The following is a 24326-nucleotide window of genomic DNA, read 5'->3' on the forward strand; positions in this document are numbered from 1 at the left end:
GGATCACAGACCTTGAAGTCAAAGCAGACACTCTGAAAACAGTACAGGATGGAATAGGAGAAGCCCAAGTCTCCGTGGCTCAGGCCGAAAGTTTCTGAATAGAGACCCGGAAACACAACAAATCAAAGAAAGGTTGGACGAATTGGATTCCATAAAGTTGCAGAGTTTCTGCATGGCAAATGACATAGCTAGCAAGATCAATAGAAAGCCCACGGATTGGGAGAAGATCTTTAATAGCCATACAAGGGACAAGGGTCTCATATCTAAAATATACTTGGAACTCAAAAAATTAAACCCCCCAACAACAAATCCTCAAAGAAACAGCTGCCCAATAAATAAGTGGGCGAAAGGCTTAAAGAGAAACTTCTCTGAAAAAGGAAGAAGGATGGCCAATAGACACATGAAGAAAGGTTCAACATCCCTAGCCATAAAAGAAATGCATATCAAAACAACATTGAGATATCACCTCACTCCAGTTAGAACGGCAAAAATCAAGAACTCTAACAACAACAGATGCTGGAGGGGATGTGGACAGAAGGGAACCTTACTTCATTGTTGGTGGGAATGTAAACTTGTTCAAGCACTTTGGAAAGCAGTATGGAGGTTCCTCAAAAGACATCACATAGAACTCCCCTATGACCCAGCAATCCCACTTTTGGGCATTTACCCAAATGTTTACAAACAAGACCACACTAAAGCTACCAGCACAACTATGTTTATTGCAGCATTAATTACCATAGATAAGATATGGAACCAACCCAGATGCCCCTCAGTAGATGAATGGATCAAGTAAATGTGGTATATATACACAATGGAATTCTATGCCTTCATCAGAAAAAATGACATTGCCCCATTTGTTAAGAAATGGAAAAACTTGGAAAAATTATATTAAGTGAAGTAAGTCAGGCCCAAAGAAACATAGGTCCCATGGTTTCCCTTATTTGCAATATCTAGTATATGTATGAGTCAACCGGAAAAGGTCAGATAATATGATGTCAGGAAAATGAACCCTTAGATATGTATTTTAAGGTTTTTTTCTTTCATGCATGTGTTTCTAACGCATTTATAAGATTATCTCTTTGTGGCTTTGTATGTCCCTCCCACACAATATAACCCCTGCTTTCACTATATTTGATGTCAGTATAACTCATGGAGGAGATGGGGGAAAACCAGTTGTTTAAGGATACAGGTGGACCTGTTGCAACAATGAGAAGTACAAGTTGTCATGTCCAAAACGAGCTTTACAACGTCGGTGAGGTGGGGTAAGGGTGGGGTAAGGAGAAGGATTGGGATTGGGTGGGGGAGGGGGAGGCTGGGAAGGGATGTGAAGGGTAAACAAAGGAGGAGGTTGCAATGCTTGGTAAGAAATGTACACATTATCCTGCCCATGTAATTGTAACCCCTCTGTATAGTATATTCACAAAAAAATAAAATTAAATTAAAAAAAAAAGTAAAAAATATTTGAGCAGGGCATGGTGATTTGTGGCTTCCATTTTCTAGCTGTGGTGGGTAGTATAAGTAGGGTTTGTGATTTGGGAGGGGCTTTCAAATGATGAGACTTTATTATAAAAGTATCCAGAGTGAAATGATTAGAAATATAGCCATCTCTTACGAGATATAGAGCACCTGGTTATCATATTCTAAATCTTGAGTTAAAATACCATTAACATAAATCTTCTGCCAAAAGTATACATGTTTCAAAATGTTTATTATTTAAAACTTGTTTGCAACGATTCTCATGTCTTCTATTTCTTAATTTTCAATTTAGTTGGTCTATAAGAATCCTAGTATATTGTGACTATTTTATTTCTACTAAACTTTTAAATAGTATGAGAAATAATATGATTTCATATTAACATATTTTTACTATTTTGATAATTTCCTCTGTTTAATATGATAATATCAATATTCCAAATTGTGTGTGTGTGTCTGTGTTAATGGGGGTTTTTTGTGTGGGTGTTTTGTGTGTACTTTGTAATGTGTGGGCGATCATACCATTGCTTAGGCCAATGTTTTGGCCAATGTTTTACCACTGAGATATACTGTCTAGTTATAATTCAAATACTGTTTTAAATTATGTCTTTAAAATTTTCATTTCCTATGAATTCAAAATCATATATGATAAAATGTGATCCATCCATCTTCTATCCACGTTAGCAATTTTTATTGTTATTTACAATATTTCTACTGCCTTTCCACTTCCAAACTCTTGTGTTTGTTATTGATGAAGGTTTTACTTTGCTTCTTTTCTCTCTTCATTGTTTTTCCCTTTAGAGTTTACCTATTCTTTCTTTTATTTCTTTGGAAATTAATTATCATATTCCTATTACAATTTCATTACATTGTAACATGTTTTTACAATGCTTTATTTTCTATTTTTCCCATGTTCTCTGACTCTCAGTCAAAACTATTAGGTGGATTAAATCGAAACTTGATTCATGACACCTGAAATTCCTCTTTCTTTTCTCTGAAGTCTTTCTGTTTTTTGAAATACAGTACCAATGACATACAGCTCCTATGTGGTCCATCATTCTATACCCTCTCACTCTCCTCTGCTGTGCAGAGTTATCTAAATCTTAACTCATTCCTAAATTAATTTTAGAAAACAAATATAGTCTTAGAGAAAACTAGCCTTGGAATACATTTCTTATTTGTTTTGAAATTAAAAAAGAATTGATAATCCTATGCATTGGAAATCATTTTAGAATGTTTATCACTTAATATAATTCATATACCAAGCAAGAATAAGTTTATATAATCATTACAAATATCATTCTATTACTACTGTAAAATAGAAGAAAAGTCCAGTCCCAATCTATTACCTAACTCTCATTATTCTTAATTCCTACTCATCACCTAAATACCTTAAACAACCTAAATAGTCATGTCTTTAACATAGAAGTAAATATTCTATACTTTTACTTAACATTTTCGAGGGGCATGTATTCATGTTTCTAAGAAATGTTCACAGCAGTTAAAAGATGCTTTTTTGAAATTAATATGATACATTTTGTTGTTCTTGTTTGCAAGACTTTGGCATTGTCTCCAAGGCTTTTTATGCTCAAGGCCAGCACTCCACAACTTGAAGCACAGAGCTAATTCCTGTTTTTAGTGATTAATGGAGATAAGACTCTAACAAGTACTCTTCTGTCTGGGCTAGTTTCGAACACAATTCTACGATCTCAGCACCCAGAATAGCTCAAATTATAAGCATGAGTCACTGGCATTTGGTTTGATGTATTTTTTTAAATTTTAATGTTGTTTTGAGGTGTATCTTTCATTATAATGTACATGGTTCTACACAGAAATTTAGATATTTGTACATATTTCTGATGACAAATAATCTCTAAAAATGTATGTCTTTCTGCACATAACATATATATATGTATATATATATGTATATATATATATGTATATGTATATATGTATTTCTGAAGACAAACTCCCTCTAAAATTTTTATGCTAATATTTTGACATTTTTCATTTCAAAGATATACAGTATTTATCTAAAAGTTTCCAAGAATAAAATAACTAATACTTGATTTGAAAGTAGAGATTATTACTTTAAAGAAATTTTAGATATACACATGATATTGTAGTAATGTTTGCAGTATATCACTTGAAAAAAGTTCTGTTCAAACTCTTAAATATTTGTGTGTAGTGACAGAGAGAGAAGAAGTTAATTCATACTGGTTAGGAATTTGCAATGTTTCAAAAATATATTCCATAATTTGTTATAAGAACATAATCAGAAAATTTCGGCCTGAGCCAAGGAAACCTACGGTTTCTCCTATTCCATACTGTAATATTTTTAGAGAGTCAATTTGTCTTGGTGGTCTTTGATCCATTTGGAATTGATTCTGGTGCAGGGTGATATATAAGGATCTAGCTTTAGTTTCCTACAAGTAGTTAACCAATTTTGTCAGCACCATTTACTGAAGAGGCTGTCTGTCTTCCATTCTATTGTTTTAGCTCCCTTATGGAAGATTAGATGGCTATAGGTCTGTAGGTTCATTTCTGGATTTTCAATTCTATTCCATTGGTCCTGAGGTCTGTTCTTATGCCAATACCAAGCTGTTTTAATTACTATGGCTTTATAGTAGAGTTTGAAATTTGGTATTGATATTCCTCCAGCAGTGTTCTTTCCGTTGAGGAGCGTTTTTGCTATTCGGGGTGTTTTATTGTTCCATATGAATTTTTGGATTGCCTCTTCTATTTCCTTGAAGAATGAGGTTGGAATTTTGATAGGTATTGCGTTGAATTTGTAGATAGCCTTGGGAAGTATTGCCATTTTCACGATGTTAATCTTTCCAATCCAGGAGCATGGGAGGTTTTGCCATTTTTAAGTTCTGTGTTGATTTCCTTTTTCAAGATTTTAAAGTTTTCATCATAGAGGTCCTTCACTTCTTTGGTTAAGTTAATTCCTAGGTATTTTTTTGTGGGGCTATTACAAATGGAATTGCTTTCCTAATTTCAGCCACACTTTTCTCATGGTTTGCATACAGAAAAGCCACTAATTTTGGGGGGTTAATTTTATACCCTGCTACTTTGCCAAAGTTTTGAATCAGCTTGAGTAATTTGGGAGTGGAGTCTATGGGATTCTTTAAATAAGAGATCATATCATCTGCAAAGACGGAGAGTTTTATTTCTTCTTTCCCTATTTGGATCCCCTCTATGTCTGCATCTTGTCTTATTGCTGTAGCTAGGCATTCTAATACTAGAATGAAGAGAAGTGGAGAGAGTGGACATCCTTGTCTAGTTCCTGAGTTAAGAGGAAATGGCTTTAGTTTTTCAGCATTAAGTATAATGCTGGCTGTAGATTTGCCAAATACAGCCTTTATTGTATTGAGGAATGTTCCATGTATTCCTAATTTTTCCAAAACCTTCATCATAAAGGGGTGTTGGATCTTGTCGAATGCTTTTTTCTGCATCTATTGAGATAACCATGTGGTTCTTATTTTTGCTCCTGTTGATGTGATGAATAATATTAATTGATTTGCCTATATTGAACAAGCTTTGCATCCCTGAAATGAATCTTGTTTGTTCGTGGAGCATGATTTTTTGGATGAATTGTTGACGTCGATTGGCCAAAATTTTGTTGAGAAGTTTGTATCAATGTTCATCAAAGAAATGGGTCTATAGTTCTCTTTATTGATGAGTCCCTGCCTGGTTTTGGGATGAGAGTTATGATAGCTTCATAGAATGTGTTCGGTAGTGAACTTTCTCTTTCAATTACATTGAAGAGTTGGAGGCGTATTGGTTTGAGCTCTGCTTTGAAGGCCTTGTAGAATTCCGCTGTAAAACCATCTGGTCCTGGACTTTTCTTAGCTAGGAGGTCTCTTATTGCTGTTTCTATTTCAATGCTTGATATGGGCCTGTTAAGATGGTTTAATTCGTCTTGGTTTAGTTTTGGCATGTCAATATTTGCTAGGAAGAGGTCCATTTCTGTCTAGTTCTCAAACTTATTAGCACAAAGTTTTGAGAAGTATTCCCTTATAATGTTCTGAATCTTGGTCGTTTCCGTGGTGATGTTTCCATTGTCATCTCTAAGTTTATTAATTTGGGTGTGCTCTCTTCTTTCTGAATAGAGACCGGGAAACACAATAAATCAAAGAAAGATTGGACAAATGGGATTGCATGAAGTTGCAGAGCTTCTGCATGGCAAAGGGCATAGCTATGAAGATCAATAGAAAGCCCACAGATTGGGAAAAGATCTTCAATAGCCATACAACGGACAAGTGTCTTATATCTAAAATATACTTGGAACTCAAAAAATTAAATCCCCCAACAACAAATCCTCAAAGAAACAAATGCCCACTAAATAAGTGGGCTAAAGACTTAAAGAGAAACTTCTCTGATGAAGAAAGAAGGAGGGCCAATTAACACATGAAGAAATGCTCAACATCCCTAGCCATAAAAGAAATGCAAATCAAAACAACATTGAGATACCACCTCACTCCAGTTAGAATGGCAAAAAAACAAGAACTCTAACAACAACAGATGCTGGAGGGGATGTGGACAGAATGGAACCTTACTTCATTGTTGGTGGGAATGTAAACTTGTTCAACCACTTTGGAAAGCAGTATGGAGGTTCCTCAAAATACTTCACATAGAGCTCCCCTATGACCCACCAATCCCACTTTTGGGAATTTACCCAAATGTTTACAAACAAGACCACCCTAAAGCTACCAGCACAACTATGTTTATTGCAGCACTATTTACCATAGCTAAGATCTGGAACTAACCCAGATGCCCCTCAGTAGATGAATGGATCAAGAAAATGTGGTATATATTCACAATGGAATTCTATGCCTCTATCAGAAACAATGACATTGCCCCATTTTTTAGGAAATGGAAAAACTTGGAAAAAATTATATTAAGTGAAGTAAGCCAGGCCCAAAGAAACAAAGGCCCCATGGTTTCCCTTATTTGCAATATCTAGTATATGTATGAGTCAAGAGGAAAAGATCAGATAATATGATGTTAGGAAAATGAACCCTTAGATATGTATTTTAACGTTTTTTTCTTTCATGCATGTGTTTCTAACGCTTTTATAAGATTATTTCTTTGTTGCTTTGTATGTCCCTCCCCCACAATATAATCCCTGCTTTCACTATATTTGATATCAGTATAAGTTGTGGAGGAGATGGGGAAAAACAAGTTGTTTAAGGATACAGGTGGACCTGTTGCAACAATGAGAAGTACAAGTTGTCATGTCAAAAACGAGCTTCACAACGTCGGTGCGGGGTGGGGGATGGAGGATTGGGGGGAAGGGGGGAGGCTGGGAAGGGATGTGAAGGGTAAACAAAGGAGGAGGCTGCAATGCTTGGTAAGAAATGTATGCATTATCCTGCCCATGTAATTGTAACCTCTCTGTATAATATGTCCACAAATAAAATAAAATAATAACAAAAATAAGCACATAGTCAAGCTACTTGCTATGGTTTAGTTTTTTTCGTTTCTTTATTTGTTCAAAATTTTAATATGCATGTATGCACTGTGGTAACATTAAAATTATTAATCAAAAGACAAATAATAGCAAAGTCATAGACACATGTCAGAGTTTCAATAATTAGCTCTTATGGTGGTGATAATAATTTTGATGAGGATAATGACCACAGTGTAGCCTGATGAGGACTTATTTTTATTTCTGCATGAAAAAAATTTGTGATTTTAAACCAACAAACTGAATTTGACTCTTTTCTTATTTGTAAGGTAAGTTGGAAAATATCAGGACTCTTCACTGTTCTTTTTTCTTACTCTAGAAGTCAACAAATATATTCTTCAATATTTCTGGTAGATTATATCCATTTACAGATGAGAAATGTAATGCCAACAGTCAATGCAGTGAGTAAATAATGATACTAGAATTTGTGTCTGAGATCTTCACTCTGTGGGCTTACATGGAGCAGTGATTTGGTGATGGAGAGCAACAATATGAAAAGTCTATGGGGAAAAAGCATACTATGTAAGGGGTTGTTTTAGGACTAAGTGACCAATGATGAGTATTTGAAACAGGCCCGTTTCAGTGGCATAAAAAGGAGTACATAGAAATTATATTAGTGACAGAAACTGAGAAAATCTTGATCATTCATCTTATCTAATGGACGGAAGTAGAAGGATAAGAAGAAATCTGAAGTGTTTCCACGTCTCTGGCAACCATGTTGGTAATATTCTTGGTAATAAGGACTAGAGGTGGAAATGATGGATTTAGAGGAAAAAACTCTCTGATAGTTCTAAAATTTATGTTAAACAGATGCATAGGTAAGTCTTTTTAGACATCATTAAAATATCCACGACCATTAATATGAAAAAGAATAATAAAATTTGGGGCATTATTAAAGGGAAGAACAAAAGGAAAGTTATGATACAAATGTGAGCAATGTGAGCATCATAGTGGACTAGAATAGAAAAAAGAGATAAATAAGGAAACAAGAAAGTAATAAAAACAGATTTACAGAAGTAAAGGAGGGAAAGAATTGTCAGGAAGTTATTGAAGGAAATATGCTATTTGGATTTGAAAACTAAAAGGACATAGACGAGTTCAATAAGAACAGTGTTTAGGTGAAAGTCATATTAATAAAATTTTGAGATATGAATGTGAAGCCATAAAATTCTGGATCCATGAATTCAACAGATCCTGTTGATTTCAAATGCTGGGAACAAATTCTTTTATACTGACATTAGAAGAATTGTACAGATATAACTCATGATCTTTACTCAGAGGAATTCTGTGAATATTTTTGAAGAGTTAGTTTGTTTAGCCAGGTGATTATAGATTGAACTACAGCACAGATAAGACTAATTTGTCTACAGTTCCAATGAGTGATCCATGTATCCACATCAGTTTGGGATTTTATTGAAATATCTTTAGTTATGTTTGGATATTTTATCACCCTATTCATTATAAATCTAGGACAAGTAACACTGATATTACTGATGCTACTGAACACTCCTCGAATTGATTCTTCTTTAGAATAGAAAATGATTGATTGACACATCACAACTGTCCTATACTCTATTAATCTAGTTCTTGTTAGGGATATCTCCATGCTGAAATAACCCTGTTAATCAACATTCCACAAATTCTTATATGTAGGAAGTACTCTTATAAACTTTAAACGTTTATTGAATGGAAGAGTTCAGACATTACCCTCAGCACTAGGATTAAATGCCTAAAAAGATAAGACATTTTACTTTAATGCCTTTCTTTCATTTTCTCATCCATATTTGTAAGTAGGGAAGGATTCTGATGTAACAATAATAAAATAGTGACTTGTATTAACACAACATCTAGGATCTAGTGTTAATTCGGATACTTACTAATTAGGTCCATGTTTTGAGCATATTTATATTTCTCCTGGGTAAACTAATAAGCTCCAAGAAAATGTCCCTAAGGAGCCTTTCAATTCTAATATCACTGTTTGTCTCAAAATGCTTTAAATCCTATGCCCTCTAATGTGGGCATAATGTGGAACTTTTCTCCTCAGAGAGTGAGTACTAGCCTATTGCTTAACATGTACAAAGTACCTTCATACATAGACCGGGCATGTGCAAACAAGAAGTGGTAGTTGAACAATGTTCTTAGCAGTTTTTAACAGATGAAATGGAAATAGAGCAACTATGAAGTCAAAAGGAATGTGCAAAAAAGACAAAGGCACAAAGTAGAATGTGCTAAGGAAATGCTGAAGTATAATTTCAAATAATCTGCTCAAGTGTGAGGGTGTGTTCAAAGCACAACTTAAGAAAATGTAGTTGGATATGTTGGGAGAAAAACTGCTTTAAACTATTCTGGTATAATTGTACAAGTAGAAGCCCCTTAGTCTACCTCTAATCAGCCACAACATCATCAACTTAGCTACTATTTTCCCAGTGCAAAATGAGAAAAAGAGGGCTCATCACAGTTAGTGTTCAGGTTTAAATAATGGCAATCACATAACTTTTCTATGTCTTCATTTATTTTGGAGCATTAAAGTAGGAAAAAGCCAAGTAAATATTTTGCATGTACCTAAATTAAGTCGGACATATTATATTGGTCTCTTTTTAACTTGGTAGTTATTGATTATGTTTTATACTCTGATTTGGGACAATGATCTGATGTCAGTTATTTTCTTCTCTTCCCCTTCTTTTGCCTTCAACTTACATAATTATTATTTAAAGAGACATACCTGAGCTTGCATTTCTAAATTCTTCAAAATTATCTCAACTACTTCATACTTCTGGCAACCTCCTATATCTTTCTCAAGGGAATATTTTGTCACTACCGTTTTTATCCTATATAATATTGGATATCTTCCTGCCTAATTCAGTGCAAGATAGACATAGACTCATCCAGATATCTCAACACTTGTGCCACCATAAAATCCTGCCTTACTTAGAAATCATGATTTTAGAATGTCTGGGGAAGTGGCATGTGTCATTTTTAATGACCCTAAGTGATACTTACTTGCAATCATGTCTTAAACCAATATGCCACTCAGTTGATGGACGAATTGACAAAATGTTACACACACACACACACACACACACACACACACACACACACACACACGCACACACACAGTGGAATTCAATGCTTCTAATTCATAAGGAAATGGAAAGACTTGGAAATATCCTACTAAGTAAAATCAGCAAGACACAAAGAGATTCCATGTTTTCCCTCATTTGTAATAAGTAGGAAATGTCTAGGATAGTCCTACCAGATGAGCCGTATGTCTCAATAGTTATGTTTATATGACCATATAAGATAATGCTGAGCAAAATAAAGTCCTAGAAATGGAAACAGAGGTTTTTCTTTGTGGTTGTTGTTTTTAATGAACAATGAGATTTCTTTTTTCTTTTGTGTTTTCCCCTATGGTTTATTCCCTGCTGTATTTGATTTCAGGATCCTGTGTATTGTATATACACATATCTTAATTTGGCAAGGGAAGAGGAACAACAAAATGGAAAGACAAAGGGCAAAAGACAAACCAGTGCAATAGCAATACTCACAAGACTTGTTGGAAATTTACATTACAACTTGTAAGGGGTATTGGGGTTAAGGAAAAGTATGAGAAAAATGAGGGATGAGGTAAAAAGTTTGACATGCTATGCATTTACTACCTTACAATTACTGCAACCCCTTCTATATATCACCTTGACAATAAAATCAAATTAAAAAATAAGCTACATAAAATATAATTTCGCTATGTTGGTATAGTAAATATTATTCTATGTGTATTACTTTTTTTAAAAAAAATGAACCCTATTTGTCTTCTAATTTTTATTAATTACCCCTTTCTTTATCAGAGGGTCATCAACTTGAATGTTATCAAACTATACAAAATTTTCAGAAAATACTTGCCATTATTTTGCAAAAAAACTTTATTTTAGTATTGTCATACTAAAACAGAAAACAGTTCAATTCTATGGAAACTCCTAACTTTGAAAACTGACTAATTGTTAAGAGGACAGAATATATATGTTCTTCAACATTTCTATGACTACTAACTACCCATTTTCAAATTCTGAACATACTATACCAGAGACATTCAAAACAGTACCTGTTTGCATTTTATTCTGCAATAAATGCAGTTTCCAGTGGGGGGAGTACAAATTTAAAAGTCAATAGAAAAAATAGCCACATTCTGGTAGAAGATAAAACTATGAAGTATCTATAATAAATTCCTCAAATGTAAACATATGTTCATCAGAGTAAACTATTAATTCTATGACCATCAATACTAAGTTTTTATGCTGTAAAGTCATCCTAGCCCGTTTCCAACTTGTAAGGTGGACCTTAAAATTCCCTAAATTCCCATCAGGACTAGTTTATCATTATTGTGAAAAAATACTACCCTTCTGCTAATGTGATGCCCTTCTTATTGGGGAAAGAACGCTACACTAAACTTTGCTGCATCATTTTCCCCCCAGTGGTATTCTTGAGATCAAAACACTTGCAAATATTAATTATAGCTATATTTTTATCTATCACAGATATTCAGGAGATCTGAATATGAATATGCGAAGCTTATGGTTCAAAGCCCACCCAGGCAGGAAGGTTACTTCGATTCTTATCTCCAATAAGCTGCTCACAAAAAGCCAGACACAAGTGGCACTGTTGTTCAAGTGGAAGAGTAGTAGCCTTGAGCAAAACAGTCTCAGAGACAGTCCCCCAGTCCACACTTTAAGCCCTAGGACAAAGCAAACAACAAAAACAAAATAAAAACAAACTCCAAACCTAGCATTTTTCTCATTGTATACAAAGGTATGTAATTAAGGAAATTTCTTCCTGTGTTATATATAAGTAGAAGAAAAAGGATGTCACACAATTACTCTATTCATACCAAAGTCTCAAAAAGTTCTGCCTTTTCTAAATTTATAAATTAATATCATAAATTTGTTGGCAACTTTGTCTAGATAATTCACATTATCATGTTACACAGGAACTGTTGCAATTATCTATTAACTAAGTTCTAATTAAACCTCACTTGAAATAATATTTTAGGCAAATAGAATGCCAGAATCATTTGTGAATTAAATCTTCTATCCTATAGAATATGAAATAGAATATGAAATTACAAAGAAAAATTACAAACAAAAATATTTATTTTAAATCTAAATTCTAATTTAGCCAGGTCTACAAAGTCCTACATTAGATGAACTTCGCTATTTCTCCAGGCTTAAGCTTTTGTAATCCTTCATCATTTCTTTGGAATCCAACAGAATGATGCTTACTCTTTCAAATTTTTGGTTGGGAATCATGAGCTATTTTGCATCTAGGAATGTTCTGTAATGATGACAGCATTTAAAACACAACTGAGGATTATATATGAGTTGCATTTCAATAGGAAACTTGACTTCTTAAAACATAATGACAAAATTAGCCCAAACTTGCAACTGTATATTCCTTTTTTGTTTTTTATTCCTTTCATGTTTTGTATTATTGAGACAAAATTATATTTCCTAGTCCAGGGAAGGTATCACTATATAATTCCACTCTCTAATCTCCTGTCTTAGTCTGAGTGCTAGAATGCCAGTCTTGTATCTCATTGTCCTACCATACTTTGCTGGTTTATTTAATCTTGATACAGACTAGCATTTCTGTACTTCTCCGATAATATTTTTCAAAAGACTGTTAGCTCAGAATGTTTATGTTCTATTTTCGAAGATCTTCCAACATTTGACACAGGACACGAACATTTTCAGATGCACCTGCAGTGGTCTCTGATTCATTCCTCCATGGATCCAACCCCTTCAATAATGATTACTTGACTTTCTTACTATCTCTGGTCCCTAACTATGTAATATTCTCAAGAGTTTTGTGGGAAACTTCACTTGAGAACTTTCTAATATTAAAAAATTATCACTTGATTCTAGCCTTAGGACATATTTTTTTTTTATTTTCTAACATTTCTACACATTCTGGGAGTTGTTTCATATGTGTGTTTGCACAAATAAGTGTCTCTGTGTGTATGTGCATGTTTGTATATATATGTGAAAACCTCAAGCTCTATACAGCAATCTTGCTCAAAACTAGTATTCCATCACATTAACAATTCTTCCAATGCAGCATTTGGCTGGTAATTATAAATAGTGTCTCAAAGACTGTTCTCCCAGGCTGGATGCAAACTGAACTTCCCAGACTCCTTTAAATTCTTAGGTTCTATTTTTCCAGGAGTATCAACTTTTAAACTAGAAACATTTTTGTTAGTGCAAAAGCTGTAGCCCAGATTTTTAACTCGAGTTCATATAAAGATAGAGAAACATACACATTACATATACTGAATGTACACTGTTAGAAATGTGATGTTAAGTGTGATGCTGGTGGCTCACGCCTATAATGCTAGCTACTCACGAGGCTGAGATCTGAGAATTGCAGTTCAAATCCAGCATGAGTAGGAAAGTTTCTGAGGCACTTATCTCCAATTAACCACCAGAAAACTGGAAGTAGCACTGTGGCTCAAGAGGTAGAGCGCTAGCTTTGAGCTGAAGAGTGGAGGCCCAGACTTCAGGCCCCACAACCATCCAAACAAAAAAGAAGAAGAAAGAAAGAAAAAGAAAAAGAAAGAATAAATAGAAAAAGAAATGTGATCTTAGCCACCCGTTCATTGCTAGTATAATTCCTGCTTTCTCAACATGGCCTTTTTTTTCCCAATTAAGTCCATACTCTTAAATCTGACTTGCTTGGAACCAGAATTATTCTTCCATTGTATCTTTACAAATTTGCATAATTAATTCGATTACATTGGTCCTGAGGTCTGTTCTTATGCAAATACCAGGCTATTTTGATTACTATGGCTTTATAGTAGAGTTTGAAAGTTGGTATTGATATTCCTCCAGCAGTGTTCTTTCCGTTGAGGAGCGTTTTTGCTATTCGGGGTCTTTTGTTGTTCCATATGAATTTTTGGATTGCCTCTTCTATTTCCATGAAGAATGAGGTTGGAATTTTGATAGGTATCGCGCTGAATTTGTAAATAGCCTTGGGAAGTATTGCCATTTTCACGATGTTAATCTTTCCAATCCAGGAGCATGGGAGGTTTTGCCATTTTTTAAGTTCTGTGTTGATTTCCTTTTTCAAGATTTTAAAGTTTTGTCATAGAGGTCCTTCACTTAATAGAATTGAAAACCCAGAAATGAAACCACAGACCTATAGCCATCTAATCTTCCATAAGGGAACTAAAACAATAGAATGGAAGAAAGACAGCCTCTTCAGTAAATGGTGCTGGCAAAATTGGTTAACTACATGTAGAAAACTAAAGCTAGATCCTTATATATCACCCTGCACCGGAATCAACTCCAAATGGATCAAAGACCTCGAAGTCAAAGCAGACACTCTGAAAACATTACAGGATGGAATAGGAGAAACCCTGGGACTCCTTGGCTCAGGCCAAAATTTTCTGAATAGAGAACCGGAAACACAACAAATCAAAGAAAGGTTGGACAAATGGGATTGCATAAAGTTGCAGAGCTTCTGCATGGCAAAGGACATAGCTAGCAAGATCAATAGAAAGCCCACGGATTGGGAGAAGATCTTTAATAGCCATACAATGGACAAGGGTCTCATATCTAAAACATACATGGAACTCCAAAAATTAAATCCCCCAACAACAAATCCTCAAAGAAACAACTGCCCAATAAGTAAGTGGGCTAAAGACTTAAAGAGAAACTTCTCTGAAGAAGCAAGAAGGATGGCCAATAGACACATGAAGAAATGCTCAACATCCCTAGCCACAAAAGAAATGCAAATCTAAACAACATAATGATACCACCTCACTCCAGTTAGAATGGCAAAAATCAAGAACTCTAACAACAACAGATGCTGGAGGGGATGTGGACAGAAAGGAACCTTACTTCATTGTTGGTGGGAATGTAAACTTGTTTAACCACTTTGGAAAGCAGTATGGAGGTTCCTCAAAAGACTCCACATAGAACTCCCCTATGACCCAGCAATCCCACTTTGGGCCATTTACCTAAATGTTTACAAACAAGACCACACTAAAGCTATCAGCACAACTATGTTTATAGCAGCATTATTTACCAGAGCTAAGATCTAGAACCAACCCAGATGCCCCTCAGTAGATGAATAGATCAAGAAAATGTGGTATAGATACAAAATGGAATTCTATGCCTCCATCAGAAAGAATGACATTGCCCCATTTGTTAGGAAATGGAAAGACTTGGAAAAAATTATATTAAGCGAAGTAAGCCAGGCCCAAAGAAACATAAGCCTCATGGTTTCCCTTATTTGCAATATCTAGTATATGTATGAGTCAAGCAGAAAAGGTCAGATAATGTTATGTTAGGAAAATAAATCCTTAGATATGTATTTTAATGTTTTTTTTCTTTCATGCATGTGTTTCTAACTCATTTATATTGAGAGAACAGGAAGAGAATACACAAAGATCACTAAAGGCATTCATGGAATCCAATAACAAAGAGCTGAAGGAAGTCAGGGAGACCACAAAGGGAATGCTGAATGGAACCCAAGAGAAGAAATGGGAGTCCAAGGAAACAATAACCAATCAACAAATGGGAGTCCAAGGAAACAATAACCAATCAACTAAGTGATCTGAGAATAAACACAGAACATCAAATTAAGGAAGTAAAGAAGTTCATACAAGATCTAAAATAAAGCTTCAACAAAGAACTTGAAACCATCAAAGCTGACCAATTAGAAGGAAAAGAGATAAAAAACAATGTAGAAAGTTTTTACAGCTGGTTAGACCATGCAGAAGATCGAATCTCAGGGATAGAAGATAGCATAGATATTATAGAGAAAGAACATACAACCATCCAAAACCAGTCCAAGAAATATGATAGATCTATCCAACATTTGGAAGACACCATCAGAAGGCCTAATCTAAGGATAATGGGTGTAGAGGAGCACCTAGAAAGAGAAGTTAATGGCCTAGGAAATTCGTTTAACAGGATCCTAGCAGAGAACTTTCAAAACATGCAAAAAGATAGGCCTATTCAGATACAAGAAGCTTTTAGAACTCCAAACAGACCAGACCAGAATAGGACATCCCACCGTCACATTATATTCCACACAGAATCAACTCACACCAAGGAAAAGAACCTTAAAGCTGTCAAGGAGAAAAGATTAATCACTTAAAGGAAAACCAATGAGAATCACCTCATATTTCTCAGCAGAGACAATCAAAGCAAGAAGAGCCTGGAATGATGTATGCCATGCCCTAAAAACAAACAACTATCAACCAAGAATACTGTATCCAGCTAAACTCTCCTTCATAACTGAAGGCCAAAAAAAACCTTCCATTGCAAAGAAATATGGAAACAATACATCTCCACCAAACCAGCCCTACAAAGGATTCTTAAAGATGTTCTACACATAGAAAATCAACAAGACCACAATAAAGGTCAAGAAACTGCACCCAAACTGAGAATCCAAGAACCATGGGAAGAACCCAGTTTTTGCAACCCCCAAGAAGGTGGATAACATGGCAGGAACTCCCAAATACCTCTCAGTCCTTTCTCTTAACTTTAACGGACTGAACTCTCCAATTAAGCGACATAGACTGTCTAGTTGGATCAAAAACAAGACCCTTATATCTGCTGTCTTCAGGAGTCACATCTTGCCCGTAAAAGAAAAAACACATTTTCAATGTTAAAGGTTGGAACAAAATCTACCAAGCAAACGGCCCCCATAAACAGGTGGGAGTTGCAAGCCTAATATCAGATAAAATAGACTTCAAATTAAAATTCGTGAGAAGAGATAAAGAAGGTCGCTACATACTAATTAAGGGATCTCTCTTTCAGGAGGATATTATAATTCTAAATACTCACCAAACAATGGAACACTCAAATTTATCAAAGACACACTACTTTCCCTCAAATCCCATATAACGTCCAAGACATTAATTGTTGGGGATTTTAACACACCACTCTCCCCACTAGATAGATCAACTAGGCAAAAACTCAACAGAGAAACTGCAGATCTAAACAGCTGCATAGATCAACTAGATTCAACAGATATCTACCGAACATTCTACCCAGCAGCATCAGAATACACGTTTTTCTCAACAACACATGGAACATTTTCTAAAATAGACCACATTTTAGGCCACAAAGCAAATTTGTCCAAATTCAGAAACATTGAAGTTCTACCTTGCATTTTCTCTGACCACAAGGGAATAAAATTAGAACTCAACACCAAAAGCCACCAAAGAAAGTCTGGTATCATATGGAGGCTGAACAACACACTGTTGAATCACGAGTGGGTCATAGAAGAGATTAGAATGGCAATTCAAATGTTCATGCTATTCAACAAAAATGAACACACAAATTACCAGCCCCTCTGGGATACAGCAAAAGCAGTACTCAGAGGCAAGTTTATAGCTCTGAGCTCCTACATCAACAAATTGGAGAGATCTGAAACCAACAATTTAATGACACATCTAAACCTCCTTGAAAAAGAGCAGCAAGATAAACCCCAATCCAGTAGACGCGAAGAAATAATAAAAACTAAATCAGAATTAAATGAATTAGAATCCAAAAAAATTAAAGAAAGAATCAACAAAACAAAGAGTTGGTTCTTCGAAAAACTTAAAAAAATTGACAGACCCTTAGCAAATCTTATCAGAAAAAGAAGAGAACACACCCTAATAAATAAACGAAGAGATGAGAATGGAAACATCACCACGGAAACAACCAAGATTCAGAACATTATAAGGGAATACTTCTCAAAACTTTATGGTAATGAGTTTGAGAACTTGACAGCAATGGACCTTTTCCTAGCAAATATTGACATGCCAAACCTAAACCAAAATGAGTTAAACAAGCATAACCAGACCATATTAAGCATTGAAATAGAAACAGCAATAAGAGACCTTCCAGCTAAGAAAAGTCCAGGACCAGATGGTTTTACAGGGAATTCTACAAATCCTTCAAAGCAGAGCTCACACCAATACTCCTCCAACTCTTCAATAAAATTGATCGAGAAAGTTCACTACCGAACACATTCTAGGAAGCCATCATAAACCTCAACCCAAAACCAGGCAGGGACTCATCAAAGAAAGAGAACTATAGACCCATTTCTTTGATGAACATTGATGCAAAACTTCTCAACAACATTTTCGCCAACCGACTTCAACAATTCATCCAAAAAATCACACACAATGATCAAACAGGATTCATTTCAGGGATGCAAATCTGGTTCAATATACACAAATCAATTAATATTATTCATCACATCAACAGGAGCAAGAATAGGAACCACATGGTTCTCTCAATAGATCCAGAAAAAGCATTCGACAAGATCCAACACCCCTTTATGATGAAGGCTTTGGAAAAATTAGGAATCCATGGAACATTCCTCAATACAATAAAGGCTGTATATGACAAACCTACAGCCAGCATTATACTTAATGGTGAAAAACTAAAGCCATTTCCTCTTAACTCAGGAACAAGACAAGGACGTCAACTCTCTCCACTTCTCTTCAATCTAGTATTAGAATGCCTAGCTACAGCAATAAGACAAGATGCAGACATAGAGGGGATCCAAATAGGGAAAGAAGAAATAAAACTCTCCCTCTTTGCAGACGACATAATCTTGTATTTAAAGAATCCCATAGACTCCACTCCCAAATTACTCAAGCTGATTCAAAACTTTGGCAAAGTAGCAGGTTATACAATTAACCCCCCGAAATCAATGGCTTTTCTCTATGCCAACAATGAGAAAAGTGTGGCTGAAATTAGGAAAGCAACTCCATTTGTAATAGCCCCACAAAAAATAAAATACCTAGGAATTAACTTAACTAAAGAAGTGAAGGACCTCTATGATGAAAACTTTAAAATCTTGAAAAAGGAAATCAACACAGAACTTAAAAAATGGCAAAACCTCCCATGCTCCTGGATTGCAAAGATTAACATCGTGAAAATGGCAATACTTCCCAAGGCTATCTACAAATTCAACGCAATACCTATCAAAATTCCAACCTCATTCTTCAAGGAAATAGAAGAGGCAATCCAAAAATTCATATGGAACAATAAAACACCCCGAATAGCAAAAACGCTCCTCAACGGAAAGAACACTGCTGGAGGAATATCAATACCAAATTTCAAACTCTACTATAAAGCCATAGTAATTAAAACAGCTTGGTATTGGCATAAGAACAGACCTCAGGACCAATGGAATAGAATTGAAAATCCAGAAATGAACCTACAGACCTATAGCCATCTAATCTTCCATAAGGGAGCTAAAACAATAGAATGGAAGACAGACAGCCTCTTCAGTAAATGGTGCTGACAAAATTGGTTAACTACTTGTAGGAAACTAAAGCTAGATCCTTATATATTACCCTTAACCAGAATCAACTCCAAATGGATCAAAGACCTTGAAGTCAAAGCAGACATTCTGAAAACATTACAGGATGGAATAGGAGAAACCCTATGTCTCCTTGGCTCAGGACGAAATTTTCTGAATAGAGACCCGGAAACACAACAAATCAAAGAAAGGTTGGACAAATGGGATTGTATAAGGTTTCAGAGCTTCTGCAGGGCAAATGACATAGCTAGCAAGATCAATAGAAAGCCCACGGATTGGGAGAAGATCTTTACTAGCCATACAAAGGACAAGGGTATAATATCTAAAATATACTTGGAACTCAAAAAATTAAATCCCCCAACAACAAATCTTCAAAGAAACAACTACCCAATAAACAAGTGGGTGAAAGACTTAAAGAGAAAGTTCTCTGAAGAAGAGAGAAGGAATGGCAATAGACACATGAAGAAATGCTCAACATCCCTAGCCACAAAAAAAAGCAAATCAAAACAACATTGAGATACCACCTCAATCCAGTTAGAATGGCAAAAATCAAGAACTATAACAACAACAGATGCTGGAGGGGATGTGGACCGAAGGGAACCTTACTTCATTGTTGGTGGGAATGTAAACTTGGTCAACCACTTTGGGAAACAGTATGGAGGTTCCTCAAAAGACTCCACATAGAACTCCCCTACGACCCAGCAATCCCATTTTTGTGCATTTACCCAAATTATTACAAACAAGACCACACTAAAGCTACCAGCACAACTATGTTTACTGCAGCATTATTTACCATAGCTAAGATCTGGAACTGACCCAGATGCCCCTCAGTAGATGAATGGATCAAGAAAATGTGGTATATATACACAATGGAATTCTATGCCTCCATCAGAAAGAATGACATTGCCCCATTTGTTAGGAAATGGAAAGACTTGGAAAACATTATGCTAAATGAAATAAGCCAGGCCCAAAGAAACATAGGCCCCATGGTTTCCCTAATTTGCAATGTCTAGTATATGCATGAGTCAAGCGGAAAAGGTCAGATAATGTGATGTTAGGAAAATGAAGCCTTAGATATGTATTTTAAGGTTTTTTTCTTTCATGCATAACTTTCTAACTCATTTATAAGATTATTTCTTTGTAGCTTTGTATATCCCTTCCCCACAGTATAACCCCTGCTTTCACTATATTTGATGTCAGTATAACTTGTGGAGGAGATGGGGAAAAACAAGTCGTTTAAGGATACAGGTGGACCTGTTGCAACAAAGAGAAGTACAAGTTGTCATGTCCAAAACGAGCTTTTTTTTTTTTTTTTTATTTTATTTTATTTGAGAACATACTGTACAGAGGGGTTACAATTACATGGGCAGGATAATGCATACATTTCTTACCAAGCATTGCAGCCTCCTCCTTTGTTTACCCTTCACCTCCCTTCCCAGCCTCCCCCCACCCCCCACCCAATTATACCCCCCTCTCCTCCCCCACCGGCATTGTAAAGCTGGTTTTGACATGACATTTTGTACTTCTCATTGTTGCAACAGGTCCACCTGAGTCCTTAAACGACTTGTTTGTCCCCGTCTCCTCCACATGTTATACTGACATCAAATATAGTGAAAGCGGGGGTTACACTGTGGGGGAGGGACATACAAAGCAACAAAGAAATAATATTATAAATGCGTTAGAAACACATGTATGAAAGAAACAAAAACATTAAAACACATATTTGAGGGTTCGTTTTCCTAACATCACATTCTCTGACTTTTTCCGCTTGACTCATACCTATACTAGATATTGCAAATAAGGGAAACCATGGGACCTATGTTTCTTTGGGCCTGGGTTACTTCACTTAATATAATTTTTTCCAAACCTTTCCATTTCCTAACAAATGGGGCAATGTCATTCTTTCTGATGGAGGCATAGAATTCCATTGTGTATATATACCACATCTTCTTGATCCATTCATCTACTGAGGGGCATCTGGGTTGGTTCCATATCTTAGCTATGGTAAATAATGCTGCAATAAACATAGTTGTGCTGGAAGCTTTAGTGTGGCCTTTTTTTGTGATCATTTGGGTAAATGCCCAAAGTGGGATTGCTGGGTCTTTGGGGAGCTCCATGTGGAGTCTTTTGAGGAACCTCCATACTGCTTTCCAAAGTGGTTGAACAAGTTTATATTCTCACCAACAATGAAGTAAGGTTCCTTTCTGTCCACATCCCCTCCAGCATCTGTTGTTGTTAGAGTTCTTGATTTTTGCTGTTCTAACTGGACTGAGGTGATATCTCAATGTTGTTTTGATTTGCATTTCTTTTATGCCTAGGGATGTTGAACATTTCTTCATGTGTCTATTGGCCATCTTTCTTTCTTCTTCAGAGAAGCTTCTCTTTAAGTCTTTCGCCCACTTACTTATTGGTCAGTTGTTTCTTTGAGGATTTGTTGTTGGGTGGTTTAATTTTTTGAGTTCCAAATATATTTTAGATATGAGACCCTTGTCCGTTGTATGGCTAGTAAAGATCTTCTCTCAATCTGTGGGCTTTCTATTGATCTTGCTAGCTATGTCCTTTGCCCTGCAGAAGCTCTGCAACCTTATACAATCCCATTTGTCCAACCTTTCTTTGATTTGTTGTGTTTCCGGGTCTCTATTCAGAAAATTTCCGCCTGAGCCGAGGAGACCCAGGGTTTCTCCTATTCCATCCTGTAATGTTTTCAGAGTGTCTGCTTTGAGTTCAAGTTCTTTGATCCATTTGGAGTTGATTCTGGTGCAGGGTGATATATAAGGATCTAGCTTTAGTTTTCTACATGTAGTTAACCAGTTTTGCCAGCACCATTTACTGAAGAGGCTGTCTGTCTTCCATTCTATTGTTTTAGCTCCCTTATCGAATATTAGATGGCTATAGGTCTGTAGGTTCATTTCTGGGGTTTCAATTCTATTCCATTTGTCCTGAGGTCTGTTCTTATGCCAATACCAAGCTGTTTTGATTACTATGGCTTTATAGTAGAGTTTGAAACTTGTAACTGATATTCCTCCAGCAGTGTTCTTTCCGTTGAGGAGCTTTTTTGCTATTCTGGGTCTTTTATTGTTCCATATGAATTTTTGGATTGCCTCTTCTATTTCCTTGAAGAATGGGGGTGGAATTTTGATAGGTATTGCGTTGAATTTGTAGATAGCCTTGGGAAGTATTGCCATTTTCACGATGTTAATCTTTGCAATCCAGGAGGATGGGAGGTTTTGCCATTTTTTAAGTTCTGTGTTGATTTCCTCTTTCAAGTTTTTAAAGTTTTCATCATAGAGGTCCTTCACTTCTTTAGTTAAGTTAATTCCTAGGTATTTTATTTTTTGTGGGGCTATTACAAATGGAGTTGCTTTCCTAATTTCAGCCACACTTTTCTCATTGTTGGCATAGAGAAAAGCCATTGATTTTGGGGGGTTAATTGTATAACCTGCTACTTTGCCAAAGTTTTGAATCAGCTTGAGTAATTTGGGAGTGGAGTCTATGGGATTCTTTAAATACAAGATCATGTCATCTGCAAAGGGGGAGAGTTTTATTTCTTCTTTCCCTATTTGGATCCACTTTATGTCTGCATCTTGTCTTATTGCTGTAGCTAGGCATTCTAATACTAGATTGAAGAGAAGTGGAGAGAGTGGGCATCCTTGTCTTGTTCCTGAGTTAAGAGGAAATGGCTTCAGTTTTTCACCATTGAGTATAATGCTGGCTGTAGGTTTGTCATATACAGCCTTTATTGTATTGAGGAATGTTCCATGGATTGCTAATTTTTCCAAAACCTTCATCAGGAAGGGGTGTTGGATCTTGTCGAATGCTTTTTCTGCGTCTATTGAGATAACCATGTGGTTCTTATTATTGCTCCTGTTGATGTGATGAATAATATTAATTGATTTGCGTATATTCAACCAGCTTTGCATCCCTGAAATGAATCCTGTTTGATCGTGGTGTATGATTTTTTGGATGAATTGTTGAAGTCGGTTGGCCAAAATGTTGTTGAGAAGTTTTGCATCAATGTTCATCAAAGAAATGGGTCTATAGTTCTCTTTCTTTGATGAGTCCCTGCCTGGTTTTGGGATGAGGGTTATGATGGATTCATAGAATGTGTTCGGTAGTGAGCTTTCTCTTTCAATTTCATTGAAGAGTTGGAGGAGAATTGGTGTGAGCTCTGCTTTGAAGGCCTTGTAAAATCCCGCTGTAAAACCAGCTGGGAGGTCTCTTATTGCTGTTTCTATTTCAATGCTTGATATGGGCCTGTAAAGATAGTTTAACTCATCTTGGTTTAGTTTTTGCATGTCAATATTTGCTAGGAAGATGTCCATTTCTGTCAAGTTCTCAAACTTATTACCATAAAGTTTTGAGAAGTATTCCCTTATAATGTTCTGAATCTTGGTTATTTCCGTTGTGATATTTCCATTCTCATCTCTGAGTTTATTAATTTGGGTGTGTTCTCTTCTTTTTCTGATAAGATTTGCTAAGGGTCTGTCAATTTTGTTAAGTTTTGCGAAGAACAAACTCTTTGTTTTGTTGATTCTTTCTATAGTTTTTTTGGATTCTAATTCATTTAATTCTGATTTAATTTTGATTATTTCTTTCCGTCTACTGGATTGGGGTTTATCTTGCTGCTCTTTTTCAAGGAGGTTTAGATGTGTCATTAAATTGCTAGTTTCAGATTTCTCCAATTTGTTGATGTAGGAGTTCAGAGCTATAAACTTGCCTCTGAGTACTGCTTTTGCTGGGTCCCAGAGGAGCTGGTATTTTGTGTGTTGATTTTTGTTGAATAGCATGAACATTTGAATTTCCTTTCTAATCTCTTCCATGAGCCACTCATGATTCAGCAGTGTGTTGTTCAGCCTCCATGTGATACCGGACTTTCTTTGGTGGCTTTTGGTGTTGAGTTCTAATTTTATTCTCTTGTGGTCAGAGAGAATGCAAGGTATAACTTCAATGTTTCTGAATTTAGACAAGTTTGCTTTGTGGCCTAAAATGTGGTCTATTTTAGAAAACGTTCCATGTGCTGCTGAGAAAAACGTGTATTCTGATGCTGCTGTGTGAAATT

Source organism: Dipodomys spectabilis, unplaced genomic scaffold, assembly GCF_019054845.1.
Source record: "Dipodomys spectabilis isolate Male_0828 unplaced genomic scaffold, ASM1905484v1 ptg000295l, whole genome shotgun sequence".
NCBI classification, from domain to species: domain Eukaryota; kingdom Metazoa; phylum Chordata; class Mammalia; order Rodentia; family Heteromyidae; genus Dipodomys; species Dipodomys spectabilis.